At 45.6% G+C, this 18,507-nt stretch overlaps 1 pseudogene; it reads right to left on the bottom strand.

Moving 5' to 3' along the window:
- Nucleotides 1-16,390, bottom strand: part of LOC144680331 (4-galactosyl-N-acetylglucosaminide 3-alpha-L-fucosyltransferase 9-like) — a 41,887-nt pseudogene extending 25,497 nt beyond the window's left edge.
- Between the last annotated feature and the right edge of the window lie 2,117 nt (nucleotides 16,391-18,507).

The following is an 18,507-nucleotide window of genomic DNA, read 5'->3' as shown; positions in this document are numbered from 1 at the left end:
TGAGGCTGGAACACAGGACATTGAGGCCTACTCCAATGGAAGCCATCAGTTCCCACTGTGAGACTAGTGGGAGCGCTGCTAAGGGGCAGACTGATGGACTGGCAGGGAGAAATCTCAGTCACCTGTGGAGTGGATGTAAGGTTCACTGCATATGGTCATCAAAGACATTGGGCAGAGTTTTGCCCTTGGCTGGCGGGCCAATTAAGGCCCACCCAGCGGCCTGCCCGACAGGAAGCACTATGCGCTTCTTGTGCGGGTGGGGGAAGGCAATCCCCAGCTGTCATAGTGTGCTCTTTGGTGCATGCGCGCGAAAGAGCACACTGCTCCCTGAGACTAAGTGCTGTCTCAGGGAGATTGGTGACAGTGTACAAAACTTAAAAAATAGAAAAATAAAAATATTATTAACATGTTCCCCTCATGTGACAATGTCACATGAAACGGGACATGTTAATAAATATCACATGACATTTATTAAAGTTTTTAAAAACGGACATGAAACCTCATCCTGCCAGTGTTTCAAGTATTATCAGAAGCCCGCTGGGGCTCCTGGCCTGTCCGCCAGCCTTAAGGTTGGACGTGCAGGGCCTTTAATTACTTTAATTATCCTGTCAATGGCTTCAATTGGCTGATTTCGCTGTCCGCCCGCCTTCCTGTAAATTTAAAGGGACTGGGATGACATCGGGGGTTCCTCCCGACGTCATCCCGCGTCATTTTCCCGTTGGCAAGCGGGCCCCGCCCCCAAATCGCCGACAGAAAAATTCTGGCCATTGTCTCCATGATTTCTTCACTCAAAAGCAAGACTGTGATCTTTATTTCAGATTTCCAGCATCTGCAGTATATTGCTTTTATATAAGTCTGTGATATGGGCAGACAGCAGCCATGCCTTTTGCTGCCCAATAGCTTTTGCACAGCCTCAAAAGGAACAGGGCTCCAATCTCTGGCTGTGAGGCTGCCTCCTCCCACTAGCAGGGGGCTTATGCGATATTTGAAAGATTCCAGATGTGTCCAGGAATAGAGCTGATTGCTTTTAGGTGCCTGCTTTGGAAGCCTGCCGCTACTGAGCAGTCAGCCACTGCCTCAGGGAGCCCATCTCTGGGAATATCTCCTGGAAGCAGGAAGCTGTTGGGGATCTGACACGATGCACAGCACCCCCACCTCCAAAGCCTCTTCTGTGGGGATGGTAAAATTCTGTCCAATGTTTCAGGTCGGTGACCTTTCATTAGCGTCCTGATGAGAAGTTATTTACCTGAAACTCTAACTTTGTTTCTCTCTCCACAGATGCTGTAGGAACAACTAAGAATTTCCAGCATATTTGTTTTTCTTCAGATTTCCAGCATCTGCAGCATTTGGCTTTTGGGGAAATTTAGGTCAGGTGAGTTGCAAGAACATGGCAGATGAATACAATGTGGCAATGCATGATGTTATCTTCTTTTTTTTATTGATTCATGGGATGTGGGCATCGGTGGCTCAGCCAGCATTTATTGCATACCTAATTGCCCTTGAGAAGGTGGTGGTGAGCTGCCTTCTTGAACTGCTGCAGTCTATGTGGTGTAGGTACACCCACAGTGCTGTTAGGGAAGGAGTTCCAGGGTTTTGACCCAGCGACAGTGAAGGAACTGCGATTCTTTTCCAAGTCAGGATGGTGAGTGACTTGGAGGGGAACTTCCAGTTGGTGGTGTTCCCATGTATCTGCTGCCCTTGCCCTTCTAGATGGTAGTGGTCGTGGGTTTGGAAGGTGCTGCCGAAGGAGCCTTGGTGAGTTCTTGCAGTGCATCTTGCAGATGGTACACACTGCCTCCACAGTGCCTCGGTGGTGGAGGGAGTGAATGTTTATGGATGAGGTGCCAATCAAGTGGGCTGCTTTGTCCTGGATGGTTTCAAGCTTCTTGAGTATTGTTGGAGCTGCACTCATCCAGGCAACTGGAGAGTATTCCATCACACTCCTGACTTGTGTCTTGTGGATGCTGGACAGGCTTTGGGGAGTCAGGAGGTGAGTTATTCACCATAGAATTTCTAGTCTCTGACCTGGTCTCATAGCCACAGTATTTATTTGGCTAGTCCAGTTTAGTTTCAGGTCTATGGTATCCCCCACAATGTCAATAGTGAGGGATTCAGTAATGGTAGTGCCATTGAATGTCAAGGGGAAATGGTTAGATTCTCTCTTGTTGGAGATGGTCATTGCCTGGCACTTGTGTGGCGTGAATGTTACTTGCCACTTGTCAGCCCAAGCCTAGATATTGTCCAGGTCTTGCTGCATTTGGAAATGGACTGCTTCAGCATCTGAGGAGTTGCAAATGGTGCTGAACATTATGCAATCATCAGCGAACATCCCCACTTCTGACTTAATGATGGAAAGAAGTTCATCGATGAAGCAGCTGAAGATGGTTGGAACTAGAACACTACCTTGAGGAACTCCTGCGGTGATGTCCTGGAACTGAGATGATTGACCTCCAACAACCACAACCATCTTCCTTTGTGCTAAGTAAGACTCCAATCAGTGGAGAGTTTCCCCTCTGACTCCCATTGACTCCAGTTTTACTAGGACTCCTTGATGCCACACTTGGTCAAATGCAGCCTTGATGTGAAGGGCAGTCACTTCCACCTCACCTCAGGAGTTCAGCTCTTTTGTCCATATTTGAACCAAGGTTTTAATGAGGTCAGGAGCCGTGTAGCCCTGGCAGAACCCAAACTGAGTGTCAATGAGCAGGGTTTTGCTAAACAAGTAACCCCAGAAAGAAAAAAAAGTAAAACTGTACCTTAAAATGGAACACCAGTAAAACTGGGAAATAAAAGTACTGGTCCAAACTGTTTTTTTTTCCTTCTGGGCCGCTTGATAGCACTGTTGATGACCCCTTCAATCCCTTTACTGATGATGGAGAGTAGACTGATGGGCCAATAATTAACCAGGTTTATTTGTCCTTTTTGTGTACAGGATATACTTGAGCAATTATCCACATAGCTGGGTAGATGCCAGTTGTAGCTGCATTGGAACACCTTGGCTAGCGGCACGACAAGTTCTGGAGCACAGGTCTTCAGTACTATTGCTGGAATATTGTCAGGGCTCATAGCCTTTGCACTATCCAGTGCCTTCAGCCGTTTCTTGATATCGCGTGGAGTGAATTGAATTGGCTGAAGACAGCCACCTGTGATGCTGGGGAGCTCCGGGGGAGACCGAGATGGATCACTGACTTGGCAATTTTGACTGAAGATTGTTGCAAATGCTTCAGCCTTATCTTTGAACTGATGTGCTAGGATCCTCCATCACTGAGGTTGGGGATATTTGTGGAGCCTCCTCCTCCAGTGAGTTGTTTAATTATCAGGAGAGCACAATGGTGTGTTGAAATGGCAAGTGACAAGAAGGTCTGGGTCATGCTTGTGGACTGTGTGAAAGTGTTCTGTAAAGCCGACACCCAGTCTGCGTTTGGTCTCTCCAATGTAGAGGAGACCGCATTGGGAGTAGCAAATACAGTAGACCAAATTGAAGGAGGTGCAAGTGAAGTGCAGCTTCACCTGAAAGGAGCGTTTGGGGCCTTGGACAGTGATGATGGAGGAGTTAAAGGGGCAAGTGTTGCACATTCTGCGATTGCATGGCAAGGTGCCATGGAAAGGGGATGGAAGAGTGGGGGTGATGGAAGAGTGGACCATGGTGTCCCGGGGGGAACGGTCCCTACGGAATGCTGACAGGGGGGTGAGGGGAAGTTGTGTTTGGTGCTGGAGTTGGCGGAAGTGGAGGAGGATGATCCTTTGAAAGTGGAGGCTGGTGGGGTGAAACTGAGGTCAAGGCAGATCCTTTCATGGTTCGGGGGGAGAGAAAGGATTAGGACAGAGGTATGAAGGATGGGTCGGCCACAGTTGAGGGTCCTGTCAACCACAGTTGGGAGCATCCCTCAGTCAAGGAAAAAAGAAGGCATATCAGAAGCGCTGTTTTGGAAGGTAGTATCACTGGAACGGATGCAACGGGGGCAGAGGAACTGGGAGAATGTGATGGAGTCCTTACAGGAAACAGGATGTGAGGAGCTGTAGTCGAGGTGGCTGTGGGAAGTCAGTGGGCTTGTAATGAATATTGGTGGGCAGTCAATCACCAGAAATGAAGGCAGAGAGGTCAAGGAAGGGAAGCAAAATGTCAAAGATGGACCATGTGAAGGTGAGAGAGGGGTGGAAATTGGAAGCAAAATCAATAAATATTTCCAGGTCCAGACGGGAGCATGAAGCGACACCAAAACAGTCATCAAAGTACCGAGAAAAGAGTTGTGGGAGGTGGCCTGAGTAGGACTGGAACAAGGAACCTTCCACGTACTCCACAAAAAGGCAGGCATAACTGGATCCCGTGTGGGTACCCATGGCCACACTTTTTATTGCGAGGAAGCGAGACAAGTTAAAGGAGAAATTGTTAAGTGAGGGAACAAGCTCAGCCAGGCAGAAGAGAGCGGTGGTGGATGGGGATTGTTCGGGCTTCTGTTCAAGGAAGAAGTGGAGAGCCTTCAGGCCTGGTGGGGGATGGAGGTGTAGAGGGATTGGACGTCCATGGTGAAGAGGAGACAGTTAGAGCCAGGAAATTGGAAATTGTTGATGTGATGTAGGGCATCAGACGAATCGTGAATGTAGGTGGGAAGAGACTGGACAAGGGGAGAGAGAATGGAGTCAAGATAGGAAGAAATTAATTCTGTGGGGCAGGAGCAGGCTGACACGATTGGTCTACCGGGACGGTCCTGTTTGTGGATTTTGGGAGGTAGGTAGAAGCGGGCCGTCCGAGGTTGGGAAACTATGAGGCTGGAAGCTGTGGAGGGAAGATCTCCAGAGGGGATGAGGTCAATGACAGTCCTGGAAACAATGGCTTGATGTTTGGCGGTGGGGCCCAGGGGAGGAAGGAAGAAGTGTCTGAGAGTTGGCGCTCAGCCTCTGCAAGGTAGAGGTCAGCACACCAGACAACATCAGCGCCACCCTTGTCGGCAGCTTTGAGAACAAAGTCAGGGTTGGACCTGAGAGAACAAAGTGCAGCAAGTTCAGAAGGAGATAGGTTGGAGTTGGTGAGAGGCGCAGAGAAATTAGGATGGCTGATGTCAGGCCGACAGTTCTCAATGAAAAGATCGAGAGCAAGTAAGAGGTCAGAGGGAGGGGTCCAGGTAGAGGGAGAACACTGGAGGCAGGTGAAAGGATCCAAAATGTTGAAGTAAACAACTGTGGAGTGCTGAACAAAGACAAACAGGAAATTTTTTTGATTCAGAAAGAACAACTGGAGGAACAGATCAAACACTTTAGTATAGTGATGAATGTATCATGATCAATGCAGTGTTATTTTGTCAAGGTGTGAAAGAATGGAGCTTGGAAAATGGTAGCAAATGTTTTGTAATTTGTGGCGAATAAAATAAACCTTTGAAGATTTAAAAAAATAATTCATTGATTTCCTGGGGTGCCTCTCACAAACAAAAATAAAATACAAAATGCATATCTCTCTTCCTCTAATAGTCCCTCAATGCTGGCCATTGTGTTGTTCATCTAGTTAAAATAAACTTGTATACAAAATTGTTATGTCAGCGTTCATCCCCTTCAACTCGTGTTTCATGATAATTTCACTGTACCACTCTTACATGATGATGTAATGCTGAGAGTAGGTGCAGAGAATCGGGAGAACTGCTGAGAACCTGTTTGTGATTCAGCAAATCCTGGCTATTCTGACGATTTAGCAGAGACTGCCACATTATTCCAGGCGCAGGGACCCTCCTGTTTTGGGTGGCAATTTGTGTCATTTGTTCAGAGACTGGTCCAGGTAAGGGACCAGCAGTGATTTGAGAGCTCTCTGCTTCTTCCTGTGTTTTCTCCAAACACACTGATCCTGCTCTGCTTCCTGGTCTCAGTATGCCTGGCTCATAGATCTCAGGAGATGTTCCCCCAGTGTTATCACCCCTTGGATTTCAAACCATGATACCACAACATATCATTGGAAATATCGCTGAGAGATGCTCCAACTGTGTTTGCCATCTGCATGTCTGAGGTCTCCTCTGCAGATGCCACTTATGCTATATACTAATCATACTGTAAGTAACACTTGCCGCCTACCTTTATCTAACTGGTAGCAATTGCAGTAAGCCCAGTCTGCATTATACTCTGCAAGGTGAAACAACTAATGCACCAGGTTTCAATCCTAGCTAGTCTGTGAGGTTGAAATTTTAAATTGACTTATCAGAGGCTACGGTGATGCTATGTTTCGACTCAGCATCAGCCAACCATTCGTCATCTTCTACACCATGTCACATGGTTCACTTTGCCTTTCCTGTACTTAATGAATAAAAACTCCAGGGTGTCTGTCACTTAGCTGGTCCTGCTTCAAGAGTGATGACGCTGAATGTGATGATGAGAAAGTGTAAGTTCCTTCTCCAGAGTGGAATGTATGCAATAAGGGGAAAAGGAAACATGATGAGTACATGCAGGTAGCTAAATAGATAATTATGGGCATGACTTACAGCAGAACATGTTCATTGTTTTACACAACTGCACTGATAGGGTGAGTGAATTTTCCTCCTAGCTGATCACTTCCTTTGCACATCTTTGAATGGAGTGTGGATATGATCAACTCCATTGTGACTTAGTGACTTCTGTTGTACACTGCATTTTCTAAAACAATAAGAAAAATATACACGGAAGCTGTGGATTCTGTATTTTAGCCTTCGGCACAGTTTTCGGACCATGGGTGCCTGACTCTAAATTGTATCAGTTACAGAGTGCTTTTTAATCGTCAGCTATATGTGTCTTCAATCTTTGTCAGTTGTATTTTACTAAGCAATCTTTTATTGCTACACTTGTTTTTTTTAACAATCTTATTAACTCAGTTGACGTCGTGTTGACTAGAAAGTTTGCAGCGAAGGATAAATAGTCACTCCTAAATTCTTTCCTCCATCCACCTGTCCCTATATATAGTTCTTCATGTTTTCCTGTTCCAACATGCACATACATTTATCCATATTAAAAGCTTTCTGCTACTGTTTAGGTCACTTAATTTAAAGGGGAAGTTTTTAAATTCTTTCATGGGATATGGGCATAGCTGGCAAGGCCAGTATTTATTGTCCAATTGCTCGTGAACTGAGTGGCTTGCTAGGCCATTTCAGAGGGAAGTTAAGATGCAACCTCATGACCCTAAAGGAAGGGAAAAAGGACATTAGTGAACCAGAAATGACATTAGTGAAAGGAAAACATTAATGAACCAGATGGGTTTTTACAACAATCAATGGTAGATTAATGGTCACCATTACCGAGACTAGCTTTGAATTCCACATTTTATGAATTGAATTTCAATTCCACAAGCTGCCATGGTGGGATTTCAACCCATGGTCCCAGAGCATCAGCCTGGGTCTTCAGATCACTTGCCCAGTGACATTACCAGTGATATTACCCTTGTGCTACTGTCTCCCCTCAGGACATGTGCTTGTATATGAAAATGTTGTTAGACATTACAAAACCTCAATTTTCCAACCTCAATGGAGTTGACATTTCTTTTGTGATTCCCAATGTGTGATGCCGCTGACAGGACATAGTCACTTGTGTCCAATGATAGCTCCATGAAAAACCAGAGGAAACCGTGACTTTGGAACAACTTGCAAATAGTTATGAGCCCAGGCAAGTTAACCATTTTATCGGCAAAGTGTTCTATGGAGTAAACTGTGTGAGTTAAAGGGTGGAGAATGGGGCTAAAACATTATAGCCCAAGCTTTGGCCTGTGTTCATATCGGGTGTCAGTTCCCCACTGGAAAGGTGGAATTTTGTCAGTGGCGAGCTGCTCCCGATAGCAGATGGTCACATGTATGCCACTTCCACTCTTCTGTTTTTTCAGTTTCCCACATGATTCACACGGGAAACACGTGTGATCATGTGGCAGAGTAAGCCTTTCCATGATGAAGCCTGCCATCAGCTGATAATGCTGCAGCTAGGGTCGGGGTATAAAAAGTCTCCTGGTTAAGCAGGGAGGCTATGCATCATGGCCAAAACTTTCTTGTCCAACTGCATTGCCATTAACATAAGAATGATTGAGAGCACAAAGGAGGCACAGATGTTTTTTTAAATTTATGTTTCACTTATAAATAATTCAAATTACATTGATGAGTGCACTTCACAATCGCTTGAGGTGCAGGTGGACGCAGAGAGTGCCCAGAGCACCGGCAGTCGGAGGACTGCTTCCACAGCAGGACGAGGACCAGGGCGATACTCAGTCGAAGGCAGATGATGAGCCTCTGGAGTCGTCCATTAGGCGGCAGATGCTGGATGTCCAGCGAGGTGTGCGGGAGGATCTGGTGGAGGTCCATGAGGTTGTGCATGCCTTGGTCTCTGTGATGGAGGAGTCCATGTGGAGCAAGAGCACTGTGTTGACTGTCATGGCCGAGCGCACTGCCTCCTCCATTGAGAGATTGGCGACTCTCATGGAGAGGCAGCTCCAGGGACAGAATCAGGGGTTCCTGGGGTTGCGCTCGGACCTGCAAGCCCTCACACAGGCACTAACCTTAGGTGGTCAGTGTCAGTGTGGGAGATGGATGAGGCACCCAGTATCCCAGCTAGGTGCCCGTCCACCAACAGTGAGCAGGGAGGTCCACAGCGACCTCATGTTGACGCACGAGCTGCCTGTCATCTCTGGGGGCTCCTCTTAGGGTGCTCTAGATGATGGCAGCAGCTCCTCCGCCCCTCTGCCAGTGACCGTGGCATCTGATGCGGCTGTGGCGACTGGGGAGATGCCAGCTGTGGCACTGGCCGCTCCCTCCCAGGCAGGGCCAACACGGTTTCCACTGGCCAGAGGACGGCCAGCAGGTTATCAAGGCCAATAAGACAGCAGAGTCAACAGACTGCCTCCAATGCTGGTGCCAGCAAGGGGGGAGCACCTAGACCTAGCACCCCAAGTGCAAGTTAAAGGCACCATGGGCACAAGAGAGACAGGTCACGGGTGATTTTACATTCATTTATGTTTAGTTTCTGTCTTCTGGTTTGGGACTTAAGACCAGAGAGGTTGATCTCAGAAGTATGTATATGTGGAAATGAAATAAATCTGGTTTTGTCATCATGGCCTGAGGATGCGTCACCTTTTTATCTAAGTGGTGCAGGGTATGCCAGTATGTAATGCTGGACTTACATGCTCTGAACTTTATTGCACAGGCACTAAGTGTTCCTTGTGTTCGAATGAAAGGGTCATTTCAGACATCTGGGATGGAGGTGGCAGCCCTGGCATGTGTTTGAAGCTAATCTTTGGTAGGCTAGCTGAAGGAGCATTGGATCAAGGCATCCCTGGTGTCGCTGCCTCCCTGGAGGTTACCGAGGTATGGCTCCATGCCTTCAGCGTTCTCCTCACCGTGCTCCTCTTCTGACTCACCACTGGATTCATCATCTGTGGCCTGTGCAGCTGTGACAAGATCCTCCTTCTCCAGTGGGTACCCCCTTGCCAGTGCCAGATTGTGGAGAGCGCAGCATGCAACCACTATCAGTGACACCCACTCTAGGGTGTATTGTAGTGTCCCTGTGAATGGTCCAGGTATCGGAAGCACATCTTGAGAAGACCTATGGTCCTCTCCACCACTGCCCTTGGGGAGGCATGACTCGTATTGTAATGCTTCTCGGCCTCTGCTCTTGTGTGGCGGAGAGGCATCTTGAGCCACCTCTTCAATGGATAGCCCTTGTCACCCAGCAGCCATCCATCCAGTCGGGCTGGAGCACTGAAGAGCCTCAGCACCTGGGGGTGTCTCAGGATGTACGCATCATAGGAGCTGCCAGGGTACCTTGCACACACTTGCAGAATCAGCATCCTGTGGTCACACACTATCTGCACGTTCATAGAGTGAAAACCCTTTCTGTTGACGAAGGCACCCGGCTGACAGCTGGCACTTTGATGGCCACATGTGTGCAGTCGATTGCACCCTGGACGCAGGGAACCCAGCAATCGCTGCAAGCCTCTGGCTCACTCAATCTGGCTGGCCTTATTCGTACGGTAAAGAATAAAGATCAGTACCCACCTGAAAGAGCTTCTGCCACCAGCTTGACACTACTGCGGACAGCTGATTGGAAGACTCCACACAGATCCCCCACTGAGCCCTGAAAAGAGCTGGAGGCTTAGAGATTGAGGGCCACTGTGACCTTCAGGGATACTGGCATGGGGTTTTCACTCAGACATTCGGAGCTGATCGCAGGCCCAATCATCTGGCAAATGGAGGTGACAGTCTCCCTTGAGAGGCGGATCCTCCTTTGGCATTGCACCTCAAACATATTGAGGTAGCTGCATCACCGCCTGTAAACCCTGGCAGCAGGATAGTGGTTTCTTCTGTGGCCCCTTCCGCCTTGTACTTCCTGCTGGCCCTGCGCCCCTTGTGCCTGCGCCTCTCCTCCCACAGGTCCCCCCTCCGGAAGCTGCATTGCGGCACCTGGCCTCCTCTCCCTTCTTCCCCTCTTTTCCTCCTTAGAGGAGGTGCCTCCACCGGAGACTATAATCCCCATTACCAGGGTAAGGGAAGGCTGTCTGATACCTGGAAGGGTCCACACTGTCTGAATCCACCAGGGGCCTGGCAGACAGCAATGAGTCCTGAAATGAAGCCTGGAAATGCTAAGAGTGAAGCCCTGAACAGAGATGAAACTGTCAAGTTTAAATCAGCAACCAGCTGCAAACTGTCTCCAAAAATCCTCAATTTGAGGATTTGATGAAACTGAATCATTTGACTTCATAATAGCCCTGTATTGGTTGCATTGCACGACAAAATGATTTGTGATTTGTCGTGGGGCTAGGCAATATGAGAAAGAAAGATTAAAGTTGGGCTCCAAATGAAACTTCAAGAAAGTGAAAAATTAAATGAGAAGTTGCGGCACTATTAAGGGAAAACAAGTAATATCAATCATTTTCAAAAAACGTGGACGATCACTGCAGATTGGAATAACACAACATCCAAAGTACGCTCCTAAATTGGATTATAGGAAAGGAGGAGTCAGAGGATTTGTGATAAATGTACAAAATTTGAAATTGATTGTAAACACCTATGCATGGGGAGTAAAATAAAGCACTGATGCTTTCACTAAGAATTCAAGGCTCTATCAAAGACTGATACCACAGAAGATCAGACCAGGATAATTAATTCTCTAAACAGGCCCCTTTGAAGAGGCATTTTGTTGATAATGCCTACATCAGTGTAGTCTTAAATGTTCGACATAATACATAAATTACATCAAAGGATCTGAAAATCTAATTATATGGTGGGCATGCAGCTTGAAGAAATCATCAAGACAGTCTTGATTCAGAGTATAGAACAAACTTAACTGAACCTGTGATTCCTTTTGTTCTGCCAGAGCATCTGAGGCTGAAGATGTAGCAACTGTCTTATTTGAATCGAATCTTATTTTAGATTGTTATGATGGCTTTGTCTCTGAATTCATTAGCTTCTTGTCTAGAAGAGATCTTGCCAGAGGCAATGGTCTTTTTTTCAAAAAAAAACATTCATTTACATGCTAACTATTTACAATGGTTATGTAAGGCAAAGATATATCTAGAGCAGCCCTCTGAGAAGCTACTCAGACATCCTCTCTCACTGAGTGACATGACTGTGACATAGCTTCTTTTGCACATGCTCAGTATGTTCTTATTAGAGTTAACCATTTACTCTACAGATTGCTTTGCATGTTTTATATATATACAAATATATATATATACATTTATATATAAAGAAACACTCAATAAACTAGAATTGCATCAAAGATCATGGGACCAGTCTAATGAGAAGCCCCAGTAGCATGATGATCTGTAACCAAACGGTTCCGTAAAAAGCGTCATGAAGGTGTGCTTTATGTCAAATAATGATTTTTAATCCACCAGTTAGAAACATGAATTGAACTTCTAAAAAAAGTCTTTTTAAAACACAGACTAAGCTAACATAGAAACATAGAAAATAGGAGCAGGAGTAGGCCATTCGGCCCTTCAAGCTGGCTGATCATCCAACTCAATAGCCTGCTCCCGCTTTCTCCCCATATTCTTTGATCCCTTTCGCCCCAAGAGCTATATCTAACTCCTTTTTGAACATGTACAATGTTTTGGCCTCAGCTACTTTCTGTGGTAGCGAATTCCACAGGCTCACCACTCTCTGGGTGAAGAAATTTCTCCTCATCTTAGTCCTAAATGGTCTATCCCGTATCCTCAGATTGTGACTCCTGGTTCTGGACTCCCCCAACATCGGGAACATCCTTCTTGCATCTACCCTGTCTAGTCCTGTTAGAATTTTATAGGTTTCTATGAGATCCCCCCTCATTCTTCTGAACTCCAGTGAACATAATCCTAACCAACTCAATCTCTCCTCATATGTCAGCCCCGCCATCCCAGGAATCAGTCTGGTAAACCTTCGCTGCACTCCCTCTATAGCAAGCACATCCTCCCTCAGATAAGGAGACCAAAACTGCACAGTATTCCAGGTGTGGTCTCACCAAGGCCCTGTATATTGCAGCAAGACATCCCTGCTCCTGCACTTGAATCCTCTCGCTATGAAGGCCTACATACTATTTGCCTTCTTTACCGTCTGCTGCAACTGCATGCTTACCTTCAAGGACTGGTGTATGAGGACACCCAGGACTCGTTGCACATTCCCCTCTCTCAATTTATAGCCATTCAGATAATAATCTGCCTTCCTGTTTTTGCTACCTAAGTGGATAACCTCACATTTATCCACATTATACTGCATCTGCCATACATTTGCTCACTCACTCAGCTTGTCCAAATCAAACTGAAGCATCTCTGCATCCTTCTCACAGCTCACCCTCCCACCCAGCTTTGTATCATCTGAAAATTTGGAGATATTACATTTAGTTCCCTCATCTAAATCATGAATATATATTGTGAATAGCTGACTAACTTGAACTAACTAACTGTTCCCAATCTGCATTAATCTACATTCCAACCCCATTGAGATAGAGACAGCATGTTTGCAATAACCCATCAAAGACAATTACTTCAGCGGAATGCGAATGATCCTAGTATTCTATTCCATTAGCACTATGTCCAGATGCTCAGCTGGGTGGAGACAAGCCATCAAACCTAATATCTTGAACCATCGGACCCTGCCGAAGAGAAGGACTTCCCAGGCTTGATCTAATCAAGAAACAAATGGAATATACAATCATGTTTGAAAGATATTTGGAGAGGGCAGTCACATGACAAACCAATCCTTTGTAAGTTTTAAGCACATATTTTCTCAGCAGAACTGAGAGCAAGCATCTAAGAAGCTGAAAGAGATCCTTCCTCCCTCTCTGTCGCTCCACTCAACTTGCAAGATTTTGGGCCCTGTCTGCTATTGTTTGACTCTGCATGTGCAGTGGACAAAGGTTTTAAAGAAAGAACTCAACTTCACAGCTGTGTCTCAGAAGAACAGATAGATCATCCATCTGCGGTTTTAAACCACCTCAATGCAGAAGGCACAAGAACGCTGAATGAAAGCAGCAAGATTACCAGATTCAGCCTGAAGCCAGCTGAGTCACCAAACTACAGGCTGCGAATTCCTTTTAACATTTATGGACTCTAATTTGACCAATCTATCCTTCCCACTCTGTAATCTGCTTCTGTGTGTGTCGACTTCGAGTATGTGCGTGAAAGTCTGAGCATGTTTTATTATTTTACCTAGATCGGTTTAAGTATACGGAAGGTAACCTCTTTCTTTGTTAAACACTAAAAAACCTGCCCTATTTGTTATTTTTTGATCACATCGCATAGATAGCTAAGTACTTACTGAATTGGCAAATTTCACCTTTTCAAACAAAAGAAACTGTTGCAAATAAGGAGAGGGAAAAGAGGAGAGCCATTTGGCCCCTTCTCATCTGATCGTAACAAAAGACAGACTTAATTACGTTCATATTCCTTACCCAATGAAAAGGGATACACCCAGAGATTCTCAACTTTGCACACTGTAAGACATGGATAAATGAAACAAAGACAAACCACTGAGCTGTATCATAAACTATTTCCTAATGCTGAAGAACATAAAAAAAGTTTCCAAGACAAAATCTGGAAGACTTTTTGGGTGTAATTCTGGCCAAAGGGTAAAAAAACAGACGCTAAATGGGTGTTGCGCTTATAAAAAAATTGTCTGATAGTTAAAAGTTAGCACCCAATTTTCAGTCTAACTATCGATTAGCATGATCTAAACATTCCTGCAGGCATTGAAACCAACAACTGAAAGTTTAGCATTCAAGCACTTATGACAGGCACTTTTCCTGGATGGGTGCATGCAGCCTGCATTCACCCACTTCAACTGAAGGTGTGGAGTACACTGGCAAGGAAAGGAACCAATATGAAACAACATCTCAAAGACCTAGGGCTAGATTTTCATGGTCCCAATTGAAACCAAATTTATGCAGGATGGGGGAAAAAAGGTCACCGAGTGGAGCAGCCAGAATTCCCACCTCTATTTCCACCCTCGACCACTTTCACAGAGCGGGAGAGGGGCCACGCCCCAGAACCTGTCCGTTCCTACAACTAACAGTGTCATGACTCATTGGGAGTCTTCCCCAGGTAAGTTTTTTAACTTTCATGGAGACAGTTGGACCTCAGCAGCTGTCAGGTTTTACGCCAGCTACATGGAGGTGTAAACCATGAATTGAAGGTGGGAAGAGTTCAGAAGGTCAGTAAAATCATTTTGCCTCCTTTACAGTTCATCATTAAATGCCATAGCATGAATTGTTCAGTAATGTGAATTCTTATTGTGCTGTGCTTGGAAGATGTAACTACCTTTTAAACAAAGGGCCAAATCTTTCAAGGAGTGGCAATCACCGTCTGATTGCCACTCCACTCCTTAATTTTCATCTACTTAACTTGCACCAAAGCTTCACATTTCTAACCCAGACTTCTGAACTGGGCCTCCTCAGAAACATAAAGCCTAGATTCCTCTTTTGTGAGCAGGCTTGTCAGGGAAACCAAGCCACGCTCCCTTTTTCGGCATTAGCTGCCATATTACAGTAACATTAAATGGCCAAAAGCCACTTTCAGAAGTTGCTGAGGGAAGGTAAGTGTGTCAGGTGGGTGGGTGAGGGGGTAGGGTGGGTCAGGGGTCAGGGTATAGTTGACTGGTCAGGAGGGAGTCAGGGGGTCAGAGAGTGTAGTCAGGGGCTGGGGTGTTGTTGAATAGTTGGGTGGTTGGGGGCAGTCAGGGAGTTGGGAGGGCAGCCGTGTGGAGGTGAGGGGGGTAGTTGGGGCTTCAGTAGTATGTTTCCCAGGAGTTAGAACTGGTTTTAATCCTTCTAACTTTTCCTGGGTAACTATTCTGGTAACTGAATCAAAACCATCCAAAGTCTCCGATTCTAACTCAGAGTTTCGGAGGGTTCCAGACACTGGGGAATTGCCCATCGGAAGTCCAAACTTCCCAAACAATTCCTGCTAAGTCCTTGCATTGGGCCTTCCTGCGCATCTTTCGGTGTACCTCCAGGGTACAACATTCCAGAGATTGGAATATCTGGGGCAAAGTGTTTGTTTTGTTACTTCTGCAATCTGGCAAGCCGTCAACATTCTAAATGTGGAAAAGTCATCAGATAAATTAAAAAATCATCTAATTGATAAAAAGATAGATCGAATTTTACACTATTGAAACAGTAGCTTAATATAATAACCAAGTGTAATTGTTCAAACCTTTCCAATTGAATTTATACATTCAGTCTAGACATCTGTAGAGATGGCAGTTCTGAGGTCAGTTTGTTTATTTGGGGTGTTTTATGGGCTTTTGGCTGCAATCCAACTGCCTAATTGTTTTTAATAAATATCTGATATTGTGTATACTGCTGCTTTGAAGTTACAATCTCTTCCCAACTCCAAATCTTATCTTCACCCTCATCCACTCCTTGACCTCATTTCTCAATCTCATCTCTCTCTGAACCTACCATCAACTTAGAAAACCCCTTGATTTCTGATTTTTCCGGCATACCAACCCTGGAGGCGGCTGGTCGCAGCACAGGCTAGGGTGGGGGGCTGCTGTCGCAGGCAATCTAAAGAGAAAAGTGACTGGGAGTTGGAAGCAGCAGTGCCTGGGAAAATCATGCTATATTCTGATCATCTTCCAAAAGCTATACTCTAGAGATCTTTGTGCCTCAGTTAATTCAAAAATAACCCTTAACACATCAGTTGCAGCTAAAATTGTTCAGTTAATCAATATCTTCTTTCTTGCTTGCTAATCAATATAACATAGGTGCACTTGTCAAGCGACTTTTAAAATAGAAATAGTAATACAGGAAGGATTATGTGACAGATAGACATAGATTTTGTGAAAGTAATAAGGGCAAGCTCAGTCAGTGTGAATAAGGTACTCTCTGAAGGGAGATTAGAGAGAGCATAAAGAATTACTGACCTGCTAACAGTATGTTCCGATCTCGGAAGTCCTTAGACTTTCTCAAATCACACTTTCCAAGAAGCTTCACTTTTTTCCCTAGTGAGAAAGAAAGAAATTAATTTGAAATACTTTGGAGTTGTGCTCAAAGCAAACTCTCGAACTTTGATAATGAACTGTTAATGCTTTCACATTTAGGGGAGATTTCCCAAGTCTGCATCCAGGCACACTGGGTTGTGTGGGCTTGCGTAATAACAGCAACTTGGGCACACCCAGTAAATGAACCAGTTTGATTTTCCTTCCAGAGTGCCCAGGGCCATAATGATACAGAGTCAGAACTCTTGACCATAACCAACTGAGCAACAACTATATATGTTGCAACTGCGCTCTAATTTCAAGCCTGTATATTTTAATTTTTATTCATTTACGGTATGTGGGCATCGCTGGCTAGGCCAGCATTTATTGCCCATCCCGAGTTGCCCTTGATAGGGCAGTGGTGAGCTTCCTTCTTGAACCACTGCATCCCATGTGGTGTAGGTACACCCACAGTGCTGTTCGGGAGGGAGTTCCAGGACTTTGACTCAGTGACAGTGAAGGAATGACGATATATTTCCAAGTCCGGTTGGTGAATGGCTTGGAGGGGAACTTCCAGTTGGTGGTGTTCCCATGTGTCTACTGCCCTTGTCCTGCTAGATGGTAGCGGTCGTGGGTTTGGAAGGTGCTGTCTAAGGAGTCTTGGTGAGTTCGTACAGTGCACCTTGTAGATGGTACATACTACTGCTGCTGTGCGTTGGTGGTGGAAGGAGGGAATGCTTGTGGATCTGTTGCCAGTCAAGCAGACTGCCTTGTCCTGGATTGCAATGGGCCCTTGGCTACAATCCAACTGCCTAATTGTTTTATAAATGTCTGATATTGTTTATACAGCTGCTTTGAAGTCACAATCTCATCCCAACTCCAAATTCTATCTCCTCCCTCATCCATTCCTTGACCTCATCTCTCAATTTCATCTTTCTCTGAACCCGCCATCGACTTAGAAAACCCCTTGATTTCTGATTGTTCCGGCATACCAACTCTGGAGGCGGCTGGTCACAGCACAGGCTGGGGTGGGGGCTGCTGTGGCAGGCAATCTAAAGAGAAAAGTGACTGGGAGTTGGAAGCAGCAGTGCTTCTGAGTGCTGTTGGAGCTGCACTCATTTAGGCAAGTGGAGAGATTTCCATCACACTCCTGACTTGTGTCTTGTAGATGGTGGACAGGCTTTGGGGAGCCAGGAAGTGAGTTACTCACTGCAAGATTCTGAGCATCTGAGCTGCTCTTGTAGCTACAGTATTTTTATAGCTAGTCCAGTTCAGTTTCTAGTCTATGGTAACTCCCATAATGTGGATAGTGGGGGATTCAGTGATGGTAATACCATTGAATGTCAAGGGGCGATGTTTAGATTCTTTCTTGTTGGCGATGGTCATTGCCTGGCACCTGTGTGGCACGAATGTTACTTGCTAGTTATCAGCCCAAGCCTGGATATTGTCCAAGTCTTGCTGCATTTGGACCTGGACTGCTTTAGTACCTGAGGAGTTGCGAATGGTGCTGAACATTATGCAATCATCAGCGAACATCCTCACTTCTGACGTTATGATGGAAGGAAGGTCATTGATGAAACAGCTGAAGATGGTTGGGCTGAGGACACTACCCTGAGGAACTCCTGCAGTGATGTCCTGGAATTAAGATGACTGACCTCCAACAACCACAACCATCTTCCTTTGTTCCAGGCATTATTCTAACAAGCAGAGAGTTTTCCCCCTGATTCCCATTTACTCCAGTTTTGCTAGGGCCCCTTGATGCCACACTCTGTCAAATGCTGCCTTGATGTCAAGGGCAGTGACTCTCACCTCACCTCAGGAGTTCAGCTCTTTTGTCCATATTTGAACCAAGGCTGTAATGAGGTCAGGAGCTGAGTAGCCCTGCCAGAACTAAAACTGAGCGTCAGTGAGCAGGTTATTGCTAAGCAAATGCTGCTTGATAGCACTGATGATCAAGAGTAGGCTGATGGGGAAGTATTTGACTGGGTTGGACTTGTCCTGCTTTTTGTATACTGGACATACCTGGAGCACAGTCTTTTTGCCCATTTTTGCGATATTTTCACATCAATTGCTTGTACAAAAGCAAAATATTACAGATGCAGTCTTGTACATAAGTGCTGCAGCACCT

The sequence above is a fragment of the Cetorhinus maximus genome, chromosome 5 (assembly GCF_964194155.1).
Source record: "Cetorhinus maximus chromosome 5, sCetMax3.hap1.1, whole genome shotgun sequence".
NCBI lineage: Eukaryota > Metazoa > Chordata > Chondrichthyes > Lamniformes > Cetorhinidae > Cetorhinus > Cetorhinus maximus.
Note: the sequence above shows the minus strand (reverse complement) of the source record. Positions and strands in the feature narration are given on the sequence as shown.